We start from the raw sequence: 15,389 nt of genomic DNA, 5'->3' as shown, positions 1-15,389 counted from the left end.
CTGGATGGCCCCTTAGGAGTTATGAATTTCAAGTGTAAGAAAAAAAACACTCTACCTATATAATATACTATGCTTCACTGACAAAGAAATCTGTTTTGTTTCATAAATGAGAGAACTGGGAGAAAAAAATACCACAAAAAGTAGGAAGAAAAAGTTTAATATATTCAGGTGGTGGTCAGCATTAGATGTAACAAATTTTCTCAGAAATAATGATCGAAATGATTTGTTTTTATTCCCATTAAATGGGACAAGAAATGTTTGAACAGTTGCTAGGAAAATTTCTTTATTAAAGGCACTTTGGAACATTCTGTTAAAACTTAGCTTGAGCCACAGCTTTCTCACCCTTTTCCCAGCCAATATCAAAGTCTCCCTCTGTTGCCTTAGTTTAAGACTTTTTTTTTTTTTCCCCCGAGGCCGGTGAAAAAGTTTTCTCATTGCTTTAACCCACTCTTAGACCAGACCATAATTCACCAATCCTTTGGCCACCTTTTTTTTTTTTTTTGAGTCATGTATAAGATCTTATGTGAGTCAGTCCATGGCAAATTTGCCATTTCAAATCCTGCCACTGTCTGTCTCTGACAGTGTGTTTAATCTACATAATTATTTATTCAACATATAATTATGGGGCACCTACTAAGTGTAGCATTCTGTTGTAGGCTTTGGAGTGAAACAGATCCAGTCTCTTCTCCTGTTGAGCTGACATTCCAGTGTCTGTTTTTTTCTCTGAATTTACCCTGCTATTCTTTGAATGCATGTCTTTGATTATGATACCCTCTTTGCCTTTCCATCTTTACTTGGCTAAGTCCTCATTTGTGAAAGATCCAATTCAAATAACATGCCTTCCAGGAAGTCTTCAGTAGTAGCTCTGTATTCTACCAACTTAGCTGAGCTGGACTATACTTCCTAGAATTCCCTTCCCTGGGTTGTTCTAAGATAGCGTTGAGCACAAGGGAAATTTGTGTGAGATTTGGAAGGGGGAAAAGAAGCAGCAGCAGCTCCTGAGGTCAGTGTGGGTAACAGGCACTGTGGCAGCTCCTCCCTACCATTTATCTGCTAGCTCACCTGTTGGTGTGGGTAGCACTTGGGCCTGTAGTTCTACCAGCTTTCATCTACTCTCCTTCTTCAGCTGCTCTAAGTCCTATGCCAGGTGCACGTACATCTCTGTGGCAAAAGCTATCGGCTGCATCTACACATCCCCTGCATCTTTCCAGCTTCTTCTCATGGAGTCTAGTTTGTTCTCATAGATTCTATTTTGCCTTGTGGGTTTTAGTTTGCCACTGCTCTGTTCCATCTTATATCCGTCTTTCTTTCCTGAATCTAGGCCTAGCTGATCCACAGCCTTGTCAAACCCAACACTAAATGCAGAGATAAAAGTCTTGCAAGGACTTTTCTACCAGCAACAAGAATTGTGTAAGTTTTAATTCTAATGCCAGATCTCTAATTTAATGTCACTCACACTGATTTTACTTTTCTGAGTGAAACCTCATTGATACAGAAATGGGTATCAGAAATGGAATGTCGCTGAAACAATAAAACTTAATGGCAGTCGCTTTCAGAGTAGGTAAATGGGAAGGACTTGAAGGCTACAGAAGAAATGGATAGCAGAAGCCTGACAGGTCTCCAGGAGAATGTTGGTGAGGCTTAAAGGCAAGTAGAAAATGTTACTGAAAATTGGAGGAAAAGAGAAATCTGTTGAACAGTGGGGGAAATTTAGCAAAACTGTTACCTGCTATAATGTGGAAAGTAGAAAATATACCTAAGGAACTAATGGAGGTGATTAAGGGAATTTCCTGGCAAAATATTAAAAGTGTCAACTAGTTTCTTTTAGCTGCATATCATCAGTTACAGATAGAGAAAGAAGAGCAAAGGAAGAAAATAATTCAGGTTTTAAGCAGAAATTAAGATATATAAGGACCCAAGACTTACTGAATGTGATATTAAAACTGCTTCATATTCTCCCCATCCCATACAATATATATTCACCTTAAAAAAAAAAGTCTTTAGGGCAAAGATCAAATCCAGGGTGCAGTCAGGAAAATGTGGCCTCTGGGCAGGTCAGAGATGAGGTCAAGGCTGTGACTATAAAACCCTTTGTTAGGAACTTAGAAAAAAAATTAAGTTGGTGCCTTCTAGATGACTTGAGAGAGATAAAAGGCAAAAGACTTTCTAAGGGTTTTTTGGATGTGCCTTGCAGATCCTGCCCTTTAAATATTAAGGCTTATAAGAATCTTAAGGGCATTATCTCACAACAGCCTTCTGGAGACCCAAAGCAGAGAAAGGCTTATGTAAAAAACATTTGTAGGCCTGACTTTTGTCTAATGGACTATACTATAACTTCATATATTTTTAAAAATCCACAAAATTTTAAAATAATTCTTCTATCTTAGGCACTAAGTTATATAGAAACAAAACAAAACTTAGGCGCTAAGTTATATAGAAACAAAAGACTTTTGGAACCCCAAATGTCTGTCAATAGAAGTTAAGCTGAGAAAATTACTTAACTGAGAAACTAATCAGACAGAGGAAGCTACTTAAACAAGGGCTATGTATATGGAAAAGGAAGAATGACTCAGAAAGTAGAGATAGAATACCAGAGGGCAGGGCTTAGTTAGAACCCTAGAAAACAACTCCCAGATAGTCTTCTGAGTGCAAGACCGGGAAATAGCAATGTGGATTCAGCTGGTATCAGAATTACTAGATACCAGTGACTGTTCTTTCTTTCCTCTTACTTTCTGCATGGGAAGGAGGGCTGGTCTCATGAGTGTATGAACTGTGCGATTGCTCAGGGGCCCATCCTAAGAAGGGCCTTGGGCTTAGCTTAGTTCTCTGCTGTACCATCTTCAAATTCTTAATAATATTTGAAGAAAGGGCCCTGCCTGTTAATTTTGCACTGGGCCCCGCAAATTCAGGACTTTCCCAACATTGTTTATTTGATGTGTGATGAGTAGATAACTTGTCTTTTAGTGACTAGTCTTCAGACCAAAAGAAACCTGTGCATCACTTCCAAAGAGCCTCATCCACACCTAGATCTGATGATGAGATCCTGGACCTTGAGCCTGAGCTGAATGCTGTTTTATATGGGATGAAACATTTAGCAGGCCTTAAAGGGGTCAATATGTTTTATGAAGTGGAGGAATATAAGTAGTTTGTTGCCAGAGGGCAGACTGTGGCAGCTTTAAAAAGTTTTTGACATGTCTTTTCAGAGTGTCGATCTAAAAGGAAGAAGTTGAGGTAAAATTAATATAAGTAAAAGTTTATTTAGACCAAGCTTGAGGATTGCAAGCTGGAAGCATAAGTTCAAGTTGCCTTGAATACACACTTCAATTAGAAGCAGTTACAAGTGGATTCTCAAAGGGAAAAAAGAGGCAGTTCCTGAGATGTTAATATTGAGAATTTACATTAAAATAACATAAGCTACTGATTAGCTGTACACTATTCTTTGTATCACGAATTCCAGGAGCATGAAGATAACGGGGGAGGGAATTAGGAACAAATACTTTTAAACAATAGCTCCCAGGAATCAGTAGAAAGAGCATGACTGAAGCCCCATTACTCACATCTCTCTTGGCCTGTAAACCTCATATGACTCACACTGCCCTGAGCTTTTTTTTTCTTTTTTTTTTGGAGACAGAGTCTCACTCTGTCACCCAGGCTGGAGTGCAGTGGTGCAATCTCTGCTCACTGCAGCTTCCCTGTCCCAGGTTTAAGCGATTCTCCAGCCTCAGCCTCCCCAGTAGCTGGGATTACAGGTGTACCACCATGCCCAGCTAATGTTTTTGTATTTTTAGTAGAAACAGGGTTTCACCATTTTGGCCAGGCTGGTTTCGAACTCCTGATGTCAAATGATCCGCCCGCCTCAGTGAGCTATTTTTCTTTTCTCAAGAGATGGGATATATATCCTTCCCCATGAATCCACATGGGCTTGTTAATGGTGGAAGTTATCTGAGTTACCGGTGTCGAATCCATATGGGTGTGGGGTAACCTCAATTCTTGCCTCCTCAGAAGAAAGAATTCGACTGAGGGGCATAAGGCAGAAGGAGAGGCTGAGGCAAGTTTTAGAGCAGGAGTGGAAGTTTATTTAAAAGCTTTAAAGCAGGAATGAACAGAAGGGAAGTGCACTTGGAAGAGAGCCAAGTGGACGACTTAAAGGACAAATGCATGGTTTGACCTTTGACTTGGGGTTTTATATGTTGGCATGCTTCCGGGGTCTTGCATCCCTTCTCCCCTGATTCTTCCCTTGGGGTGGGCTGTCTGCCTGTGCAATGGCCTGCTAGTGCTTGGGAGGGCAGCATGCATGGTGTGTTTATTGGAGTTGTACGCATGCTCACTTGAGGCATTCTTCCATTACCAGCCAAATGCTCCTAGGTCATTTACCAGTTAAACTCTGCCATTTTGCCTCTTAATGCCATTTTGCCTCACATGCTTGAGCTCACTTGCCCAACTTCTGAGATCTTATCAAGAAACTACTGATCACCAGTTTCAGGTTTTTTCTGTCTATAGAGAACATTTATTTGAGAAAGACAGATTAACAACTGCCTGACCGTCACCTGATGGTCATCTGACTTTCTTGGTCAGGCAGAGCCCTCTCCTGCCCTGCTCATGCCTGACTAGCTACCTACTGTAACAGCTTATGATTGCTTCAGTAGTGAGTGGTGGAATGACAGCATGACACCTCACTTCTGAAATGAAGTCACAAAAAGTCCAAGCAGCTTCTTCCTGGACCTCTTGAGATCGTCTTTCTTGAGAGGTTCTTTATAGGAACATTCCCTCTTAAAACCCTGAAACTATTCTGTGAAAAGTTCAGGCCAAATACAGGTGCTCTAATCAACAGTCACAATTGAGCCCAGCCTTCAAGTAATCTTAAGCTATGTGCTAGATATGTAAGGAACAAAGCCTTAGATGATTCTAATCCTCAATCTTTCAAACCTTCCTAGACCATGCACAAGATACTGATACGAGAATGGGGCAGAGTTAAGTGCTGGGAAGGGAAGGGTGTGATCTCTGGCTAGGGCTCCACCTCCAGAGTCTGTGCCCGTGGATCTAGAAATGCCTGAAGACAGGCATTTCTGTATTCATGCCCAAATGTTGCATTTCCTGAGACCACCCTGGCCTGCCATGCCCCCATCCTGTGCCTGTAAAATCCTATAAAAACCCCGAGACCCTAGCAGGCAGAGACACAAGCAGCTGGATGTTGAGAGGAACACATCGGTGGAAGAAAACACAAGTGGCTGGATGTGCAGAAGAATGCACTGGTGTAAGAGCACAAGGCCATCAACATGGGAGTTTGGCTGGGGCGGTTAGAGGGGAGCCTGGCCCTGAGAGGCCCGACTCCAGGGGAAAATCACCTTCCCACTCCATCTCCCTTCTGGCTCCCCCATCTGCTGAGAGCTACTTCCACTGAGTAAAACATTGTACTCATTCTCCAAGCCCACATGTGACCTGATTCTTCTGGTACACCAAGGCAAGAAACCCTGGGATACAGAAAGCCGTCTGTCCTTGTGATAAGGCAGGGGATCTAACTGAGATGACTAACACAAGCTGCCTACAGATGGCTAAACTGAAAGCACGTGCTGTAGCACATGCCCACGGGGGCTTCAGCTATAATCATTCAACCCCAGACACTGCTGTGAGGTCAGAGCCCTACAACCTGCCCGTTTGCATGCTTGCCCAAGAGATTTGAGCAGTGGGGCACTGAAGAAGTGAGCCACACCCCCATCGCATGCCCTGTGATGGGGATAAGGGAACGTTTCCCGTTTCAATACCATGAAACAAAAATCAAGAAATCCCTACTACGCACTATCCAAATTCCTGACCCACAAAAGCCATGAGTATAATTCAATGGTACTGTGTTTAATGCCACTGAGTTGGTGATGGTTTGTTACACAGCAATAATAGCTGGAATATCTTGCTTCCTCTACCCACTCAGGCTTGGTTAGATAATTCTCCCTGTGCCTTCCTACTTAATTTTGCAATCCATTACTTATATCTACCACACTTTGTTGCAATGTATATGCTCATGTCTGTCCATTAGTGGAGAGTAGTATCATCATCATCTATGTCACCCAGAGCCCTGCTCATAGTAGTTGCTCAAATACTGTTTGATGAAAAATTTAACATAACTGCAAAGAGAGTTTCTCTTTCAATTACTAGCCACTCCACTTTACACCTGAAAGACCCAGCCCGGGTATAACATTCAACTTCAAGTTCTTGCCTGCAATGAACTGAATTTACGTCTCCCCCCAAATTTGTATGTTAAAATCCTAGCCCCAAGGTGATGGTACTAGGAGGTGAGGGCTATGGGAAGTAATAAGCTCTACCCTCATGAGTGAGGTGAGTACTTTTTAAAAAGAAACTCAAGGGAGATCCTTTGCCCTTTCTCCACATGAGGTTAAAGTGAGAAGATGGCCATCTATGAGGAAGCAGGTTCTCACCAGACACCAAATCTGCCAGCACCTTGATCTTGGACTTCCTAGCGTGAGAACTGTGAGAAATAAATTTCTGTTTTATGTAAACTACCCAATTTATGGTTTGTTTGTTTGTTTTTGACAGTTTCGCTCTGTCTCCCAGGCTGGAGTGCGGTGGTGCGATCTCAGCTCACCACAACCTTCGCCTCCTGGGTTCAAGCGATTCTCGTGCTTCAGCCTCCTGAGTACCTGAGACCACAGGTGCGTGCCACCATGCCTGGCTAATTTTGTATGTTTTTTAGTAGGACGTGATGTCCAGGCTGGTCTTGAGCTCCTGGCCTCAAGTGATCTGCCCACCTCGGCTTCCCAAAGTGCTGGGATTACAGGTCTGAGTCACTGTGCCTGGCCCGGAATTTTGTTATAGCAGCCCAAACTGAGTAAGACGTTGACTCAATGGGAATTCATAGAAGATCTTTGAACCAGGCAAGCTAAGTTGCTAACTAAGTATTGGGCTGACATGGTTCTGTTCTGATTACTTCTGCCTTGACAAGACTTAAGAATACACTACATACTTCCCTGATGTGTGGATTATTTCTCTTCGGACACAGGCTTAGAATTCTAAGTTGATGAGCAATGAGAAACAAGGCTAAGCGAATTCTGAAACCCAGTCTCGTCTCTCTGCCCAATGGTAAGGCCATGTGATACCTTACTTTCATTTATCTATCAGGACCACCCCACCCCCATGCCCACAAAAAAATCCTGCCTGTGGGAGAAGATTTTTGGCAGGCATAGCTTGGTCATTAAGGGAATAGGCTTTGGAGTCAGAAAGACCGTAGTCCCAGTTTACCATCTGCCCACTTATAAGCTTTTTGACTTTGAACAAAGTACCTGAAACACTCTGGGCTTCATTTAATCACCTCTTACTAGGAATAGGAATAGTATCTAATGCATAGGGTTGTGGTGAGAAATGAAATGAGCTAATGTACATATAGTATTTAGCATAGAGTAAATGTCTAATTAATACTAGCTATTATCCTCTCCAAACCAATAGTCACTGGCACACCATCAATCTCTACTATAGCCTCTTTACCTTTGTTCTAAAAACTGGGTTTCTGCTCCTTCCCCAAGCCTTAATTCTCCCTTTTATCTCTGTTTTTTGTTTGTTTTTCTTTTTCTTTTTTTTAAAAAACAAAATATCGTCTTTTTTTTTATCCCACTTTTGTCATGAAGTTGTTTTTCTTCCTTTTAAAAATTATGTTTCTTTTGCTGGTAACTACACATCCACTGCTGCCCCTTCCCAGCATTGTGACTTGGACTTGTGCTCATCTTTCTCCCACCAAGGTTTTGGAATTTTGTTCTACATCACAGTTTTGCTGATGGGATCATTACCTGGTGCTCAGCCTCCCTGATTTGGAGTCTTTGAGCTACATGTATTTGATCTTATCTCCATTTATATTGCCCATGCCCAACCCCCTGATCCACTGCCTGTCTAATACTGCAGTGTGCCACACATTTTAAACTCCATCTCAACAGTCGGACTGAATCTCCTTCATCAGCATTATCCTCTTTGATCTGGCTCTAAGTCATCAACCATGCACAGTTATATCCAAGATAATGCAATATACATAATCTCTGAGTAGAGTTTGGTTAGGGTCTTAGATATCTTCTGTCTCAGACCAAGACCGATTTTTAAAAGCATAAAGTGTGGCCTGCAGGAAAGGAACAAATTCTCTTAGCTGTGAAATGGAAAGTAAACATAGATGCTTTGCTAAGCAACAATGGTCTGAATAAGATTGTGGAACTGGGAAATGAAGAGGAAGGGAAATATTCAAGAGGCTAAGTACAAAAAGTTGTCACGAAAGGGCATGAGGGAGCCTGAGACAAAAACTATTCCAGGTGTTGCTGGATAGGTGGTAGTGCCCCTGTCAGAAAAGGAAATTAAAAAAAAAAGAAGTGACTTGATTAATGATTAATTGGGGATAGGTAAAATTTGAGGTTATGGCAGACTAACCTGGTAGAATCTTTTAGTAAGATGTTGAAAATACATGATTAAATCTCATATCGTGGGCTGGGTGTGGTGGCTCACACCTGTAATCCCATCACTTTGGGAGGTCGAGGTGGGCAGATCACCTGAGGTTTGGAGTTCGAGACCAGCCTGGCCAACATGGCAAAACCCCATCTTCACTAAAAATACAAAAATTAGCCAGGAATGGTGGCAGTGCCTGTAATCCCACCTACTAGGGAGGCTGAGGCAGGGCGAATCTCTTGAACCCGGGAGGCAGAGGTTGCAGTGAGCCAAGATTGCACCACTGCACTCCAGTCTAGGTGACAGAGTGAGACTCTGTCTCAAAACACAAACAAAAACAAAGAACCCAAAAACATATAGTGAATTAGGGCAGGGCTAAAAGTTTTAAAATTCAACAATCCATCAGCATAGTAGGAATTTTGTGAGTGAATGACGAAAAGATTTAATATAAGGTGAGCACTTGAGTGGGCTTCATCACTGAGAGCAGCATAAGAAGATGAAATAAAGGAAATCTGGAAGGAGTCATTGAAGACTGAAGGAGAACAAGGACAGTATGTTAATGGGGATGTCTAGGGGAAGTGGGTTTCAAGAAGGATGGATGATCAGTAGTAACCAACACAGCAGAAAGGTCAAGGAGGATGGAGTAGCGAAATAACGACTGAATTTTAAACAAAATCTTTGGTGTCAGCCAAGAGAACAGCTTCAGTATACCTAAATGGATGAAAGCCAGCTTTCATGTGATTAAGAGTGGTGGTGAAAAATTAAACAGTAAAAATTGTATTTCTAGTATCCTGAATCATTAATCTTAATGTACTTCCACAGTCATCAACTCTTGGAGTTGCTGGAGACCTTAAAGATCTCATAGTTCAATATCTCAGTGTAAAATGTCTGGGACGTTGGTAATAAAATCTCTACACTTTAATTTCCAGGGACTTTTGGAGAACTCACTACCTTGGGAAATAATTTATTCATTTGTTAAAAGGTCTTTCTGACTAAGTTAATGACATATTAATTTAAGTAGATATATAGTCCCCTTGGTGTTGTTTTACCCATGTGCGTGCTCTGAGTATCTATATAGTTTGTGGCTGTTTGCGTTCGGGCATTGACATCAAAAAATTGCCTGAAAGAGGCTTTATCAGTGCTATTTTTCAAAATAAATTTTCAAAATACTGTGGCAATAGGCCTTGCAGTCACCTATATTCCACCAGAAGTTAGTAGTGGCATTTGCCTACTCTACCAATAGAAAAACAAACAAAACAGATGATGCAAAATGAGTTGATAAAACATTATAGGCCAACAAATATCATATTTCATTTCCCCATAAATATCCAATTTTAAAGAGTAAGTAAAATTCATACAACCCTTGATGACATGTTGCTTTTGAAATACTCTGTGATCATGTATGTATGTTTTCCCTTGTTGCGGTCATTTGGAAAACATTAAAAGGGGTTTAGTTTTGTAAATAGCAGAGGTGAATTGAATTCAAATTTTTATGAGTGAAATTTCAAATAGACTTTTGATATGCTGTGTTTATTGTTTGATTATAGTCACATTGCCATCTATCTAGAGAAGTAAATTCCAAAATAAATGGAATAAAATGTTGTTTCTATGCTAAAAGACTAACTTTCACACCTTTTTGCAAGATGAGATTTTAGTTGACTTGGGAGACTACTTGACATTTTCAAATTCACATTCTTTACTTGAATTCACTGGATAGAGTAGAAATAGCCAAGTGCTGGGTAACCTCCCAGAACTGTTTTGGAGAGGACTTACTGGTAGAAAATGTTGCTTTTCTCTTAGATGTTTTGGTACATACCATCCTGAGAATGGATGCAGAAACAGGTTATCTCTAAACACCTTCCAGCTATGGAAAGCCCTAAGAAAAATATGAGGAAGGTGAAAACTGCTGACTTGGCAGTGTCAAGTTTCCTAAAGGTCCTTCTTGTAATGCCTTCTCCACTTCACTACAACCTCCTTCCAGTTTAATAAAACCATGTTTCTAACCAAGGGAAAAGGTGAATAGGGAGCCTCTTATTTCAGGGAATCCTGGACTTCTTAGCTTAGAGTGTGTGAAAGGCTTAAAGGGGATATTGAGTATTGCGTATGCCTAAAAGCATATTGAATATTCCTCGAAAAGTATCCTGGATTCCAAAGAGGCCATTTTGAGAGGTAGACAGAAGTGTAGAAGATGACAGAAGCGTTCAACAGATTTTGTTTTATCAGATAGAGTTATCGTCAATGTCATAATGAATAAAATTACAGAATTTCTTATATAGTCTAATCGGAGATTAACATATTTCACATATTTTGTATAGCTTCTTGACCCATGTGGCATAATGCCAATGTTTCTTTCCAAGTGCAATATATCATCTTTTTATAGCTAAACATCCTTTCAAATGCAACCTTCACCCCATCAATTCTTTTGTGGGATTACTGTGTGAGGTTGGAAATGGGGTCTAAATAAAGCTGTAATCAGAAAGAATTAATAGGATATATAACATTCTTTCTGTGGCACATGAATCCAGCTCCTAAGAAGATTCCTAATACACTGAAACCTGTATAGGTAAGAGGACTTTCCATAGGTCAGGATCCTGGGAGGTACCAAGCTAAAAGTCCACTTTGGCAGCTTCAAGCAAGATTATTTTTCCACTTTGATGTTTCTTATCATTTATATTTCCGAATCTGAAATTCTCATCGTTATACGTCTATGATCATCTTTGCTGAGATAATTTCATGTTTTCTATTTCCCTATGATGGCAAGGGCGTGGAGGATGATGGTGCTCAACATGTCGCAAAAAAACCTTGAAATCCGAGATGTAGAACATGATGGAGGTGCCCACTGATATGTATAACACTGATTAATTTCAAACCTCTTCTCAAGGAATGATCTTGAAAGGCAACACTGACTTTGGCAGTTTGTTTTTTTACTTTAGTATTTAGCAGAATGGAGGCATTCTCTTTAATTAAATCATTTCTACATTTCACCATTATGCTTGAGTGTGAAAAAGCATCATAAACCACTCCTTGTAGATAATTGTGAAGGTTGGAGAATATATACTCTGGCATTGTCCCATGTTCATTCACAAATAATATTATTTCTTTTTAAAAAATATTAATTATTCTAAGAAAGAACAAATATCAATATGCGTAGAAATATTTTAGATTACTTTTTGGCATGACCAACAATAACAAGCTTTCTATAATTTTATTTCTTAAATACACATTGTTGATTTCAAAGAGCAAAAAAAAAAGTGCTTATAATTCAGAGAAAACAAATGGTGAAGTAGGAAGATATTGGAACCCTTGTGCATTTCTGGTGGGAATGTAAAATTGTTCTGCTGCTATGAAAAACAGTTTGGCAGTTTCTCAAAAGTAAAACACAGGATTATCATATGACCCAGCAGTTCCACAGCTAAGCATATACCCTGAAATAATTGAAAACAGCTACTCGAACAAAAGCTTGTAAACAAATGTTCATAACAACACTATTCACAATAGCTAGAAAGCAGAAAGAGTACAAATGTCCATTGACAGAAGAATGGATCAACAAATTGTGGTACATACATAGAATAAAATATCCTTCAGCCATAAAAATAAAGTACTGACACATGCTACAACATGGATGAACCTGGAAAACTATATTCCAAATGAAAGAAGACAGAGACAAAAGGTCTCATATTCTGTGATTCCCTTTATATGAAATATCCAGAATAGGTAAATCCATAGTAAAAGAAAGCAGATTGGTGGTTGTCAGGTGCTGGTGGGGGAGAAGAAATTGCAAAGTAACTGCTAAATGGGTATGGGATTTTATTTTGGAGTGATGGAAATGTTTTGGGACTAGATAGATGAGGTTGTACATCATTGTGAATGTACTAAATATTGCTGAATTCTTCACTTTAATATGGCTAACTTAATATGTGAATTTTACTTCAATAAAAAGTTTGTGTAAGATTTAGGCAATTTTCTCAGCATATTATGTTGCACTCAGTTTTATTTATACCTCATAGAGTTAATCAAGTTTCTAAGCCAAAAAGGAAAATGACAATTAGAAGTTGAAATTTCTAATTCCTACTTTTGGAATTTCCATCATAGGTGTGTCCTGCTTTAAACCATATTATTTAATTAAAACTGAAGTTGGAAAACAGATTATTGGGGTCTTACCTTCTAACATATTTTTAAAACTTTAAATTGTACTTTCTTCTGAATAATTTTAAATATTGGATTGCTGCATTATTTAAAGTTGGAAGTTATTTTCTAAAATGTGATTTACAGACATTTCTACAGACATTTCAGGAATATATCATTGCCAGAAAAATTTCACAGCAATCTTCCAAAAATTTAATTGCTTCTTTATCATCCAACTGGAGAAGTAGTTTCCCTGACTTGCTTGGCTTCATTGAGCATTGCAAGAAGACACTTGGGCATCATTCACCGGCAATTTGTGGCTAAGTGGAACATTATGACAATAAGCACAACGGATTCCAAATGTGCACCCCATACCTGGTTGCTCATTTCTTGGCAGAAGTTGTCATGAGTAAGCCCCTGCACCAGTGCATACTCTTATAGCTGGTTCCTATTAAATGCAGTAATTTAGGGTTTCTCTTTTGGGATATTTCTTCCTGAGGCGAAAACACTGGTAATGAGGTTTAACTGGAACGAAGGGACACATAGATTGTTTTCCACAAGTATCTGTTTGTACAACAAGCACATAATTGAATCCTTTTTTGTTACATTTTGACTCTTCTATTTGGTATATATTATATTTGATAGAATGAGAATAGTAGCTGTTGATGGCTGCATTAAGTGAAATTTAATTGGTCAGAGAAAAAAATTTTCCATTTACTCATGATTTGAACTTCTTAGGCCATAGATATCCTTAATTAAACATTTCAGGATGCCTTAAAAGATTGAAAGAGTGGCCACATATATTTTGTGTTTATGTCATTTTTCTCATTAAAATAAATTCACTTTACTCACTAATGAAATAGGCTCTATATCTACTGGCTACTAGAAAAAGCTTCCCAAACTTGCTACTACAGATGTGTACATTATTTGAATCATAAGGCCGTGTTTTCTTAATGGTAATTATGAATTTATGCATTTTTATTCAGAAAATAAATCATTTGATACATTTTATTTGACAAATATATATATTCAGCAAAAGACTCATCTTTCCATATACTTCATTTGATTGTTCAGTTCCTTAATATATTTCAATAGGACAATACGTTAATTCTAAAGTAAAAAATTCACTCGCTACAATTTTCTAATAGTAGCAGCAAATTATATTATACATAAATTGAAAATGCAAAATCTGTTTAAAACTTGGATAACAAATATTGCCTTAGAGAACCAAAGAACAAAATGGAAATACATTTCACAAGTCCAAATTTTTTCTTTTTTTCCCCTTGGATGTTTTCTATTCTTCTGTCTCCAGTTCAAGTACTCTTCCCCATCCCATCCACTCAGCTATTCAGCCCATTTATAAAGCTTTTTAAATTTCTTTTTTTGTTGTTGTTGAGATGGAGTCTTGCTCTATTGCCCAGGCTGGAGTGCAGTGGCGTGATCTCGGCTCACTGCAAGCTCTGCCTCCTGGGTTCACTCCAGTCTCCTGCCTCAGCCTCCCGAGTAGCTGGGACAACAGGCGCCCGCCACCCCGCCCGGCTAATTTTTTGTATTTTTAGTAGAGACAGGGTTTCACAGTGTTAGCCAGGATGGTCTCGATCTCCTGACCTCGTGATCCGCCCACCTCGGCCTCCCAAAGTGCTGGGATTACAGGCGTGAGCCACTGTGCCCGGCCAAAGCTTTTTAAATTTCAAACATATTTTTCAGTTCTGAAATTTCCTTTTGGTTCTTTTGTATATTTTCTGTTTCTTTGCTGAGACTTTCTATTGCTTTACTTGTTTTAAGCATCGATGTAATTGGTTGTTCAATAATATATATTTTTAAATTATATTTAATTTTTATGGGTATATAGCAGGTGTATATATTTATGGGGTACATGAGATATTTTGATATGGGCATACATTGCATAATAATCAGATCATCGTAAGTGGAGTATCCATCACCTCAAGCATTTATCCTTTGTGTTATTATCCAATTATACTCTTTTAGTTATTTTAAAATGTACAATAAATGATTGTTGATGCAGTCATCCTGTTGTGCTATCAAATACTAGATTTTACTCATTTTATCTAACTATATATTTGAACCCACTTAAGCATTTTTGTGATGCTACTTTAAAATCCTTTTCAGGACGGGTGCGGTCGCTCACATCTGTAATCCCAGCACTTTGGGAGGCCAAGGCGGGTGGATCACTTGAGGTCAGGAGTATGAGATCAGGCTGACCAACATGGTGAAACCCCATTTCTACTAAAAATACCAAAATTAGCTTGGTGTGGTGGCGGGCACCTGTAATCCCAGCTACTTGGAGGCTGAGGCAGGAGAATTGCTTGAACCCCAGAAGTGGAGGTTGCAGTGAGCCGAGATTGTGCCACTGCACTCCAGCCTGGGCAACAGAGTGAGACTCTGTCCCAAAATAAATAAATAAATAAATAAATAAAAATTAAAAAATAAACCTTTTTAGTACCCTTGACGTCTCTGTCACCTGGGTGTTGGCATGTATTGACTTCCTTTCTTTTCATTCTGTTTGATGTTTTCCTGATACTTGGTATGATATGTGTTTTTGAATGTCAACTAGAAATTTGGGGTTTTATGTTGAGACCCTAGATCTTATTTAAACTTTCTGTTTGGCTTACTTCTTCAGACACCTCTCCAGTAGAGGAAGGAAGTCCCTGCTTCCTTTGCTGCTAGGTTGTGTAGAAATCCAGGTTCCACACTTGGCATCCATTAAGGCCTGAGGTAGTGTGCTTCTCATTACTGGTGGGCAGAGAGGGAAGTTTTGGCTCCCCAATAAGCTTCCACTTATTCTCCACTGGCGGGAAGCGATTTAGTAACTC

The sequence above is a fragment of the Gorilla gorilla genome, chromosome 7 (assembly GCF_029281585.2).
Source record: "Gorilla gorilla gorilla isolate KB3781 chromosome 7, NHGRI_mGorGor1-v2.1_pri, whole genome shotgun sequence".
Classification (NCBI taxonomy): Eukaryota; Metazoa; Chordata; class Mammalia; order Primates; family Hominidae; genus Gorilla; species Gorilla gorilla.
This window is presented reverse-complemented; position numbering follows the sequence as displayed.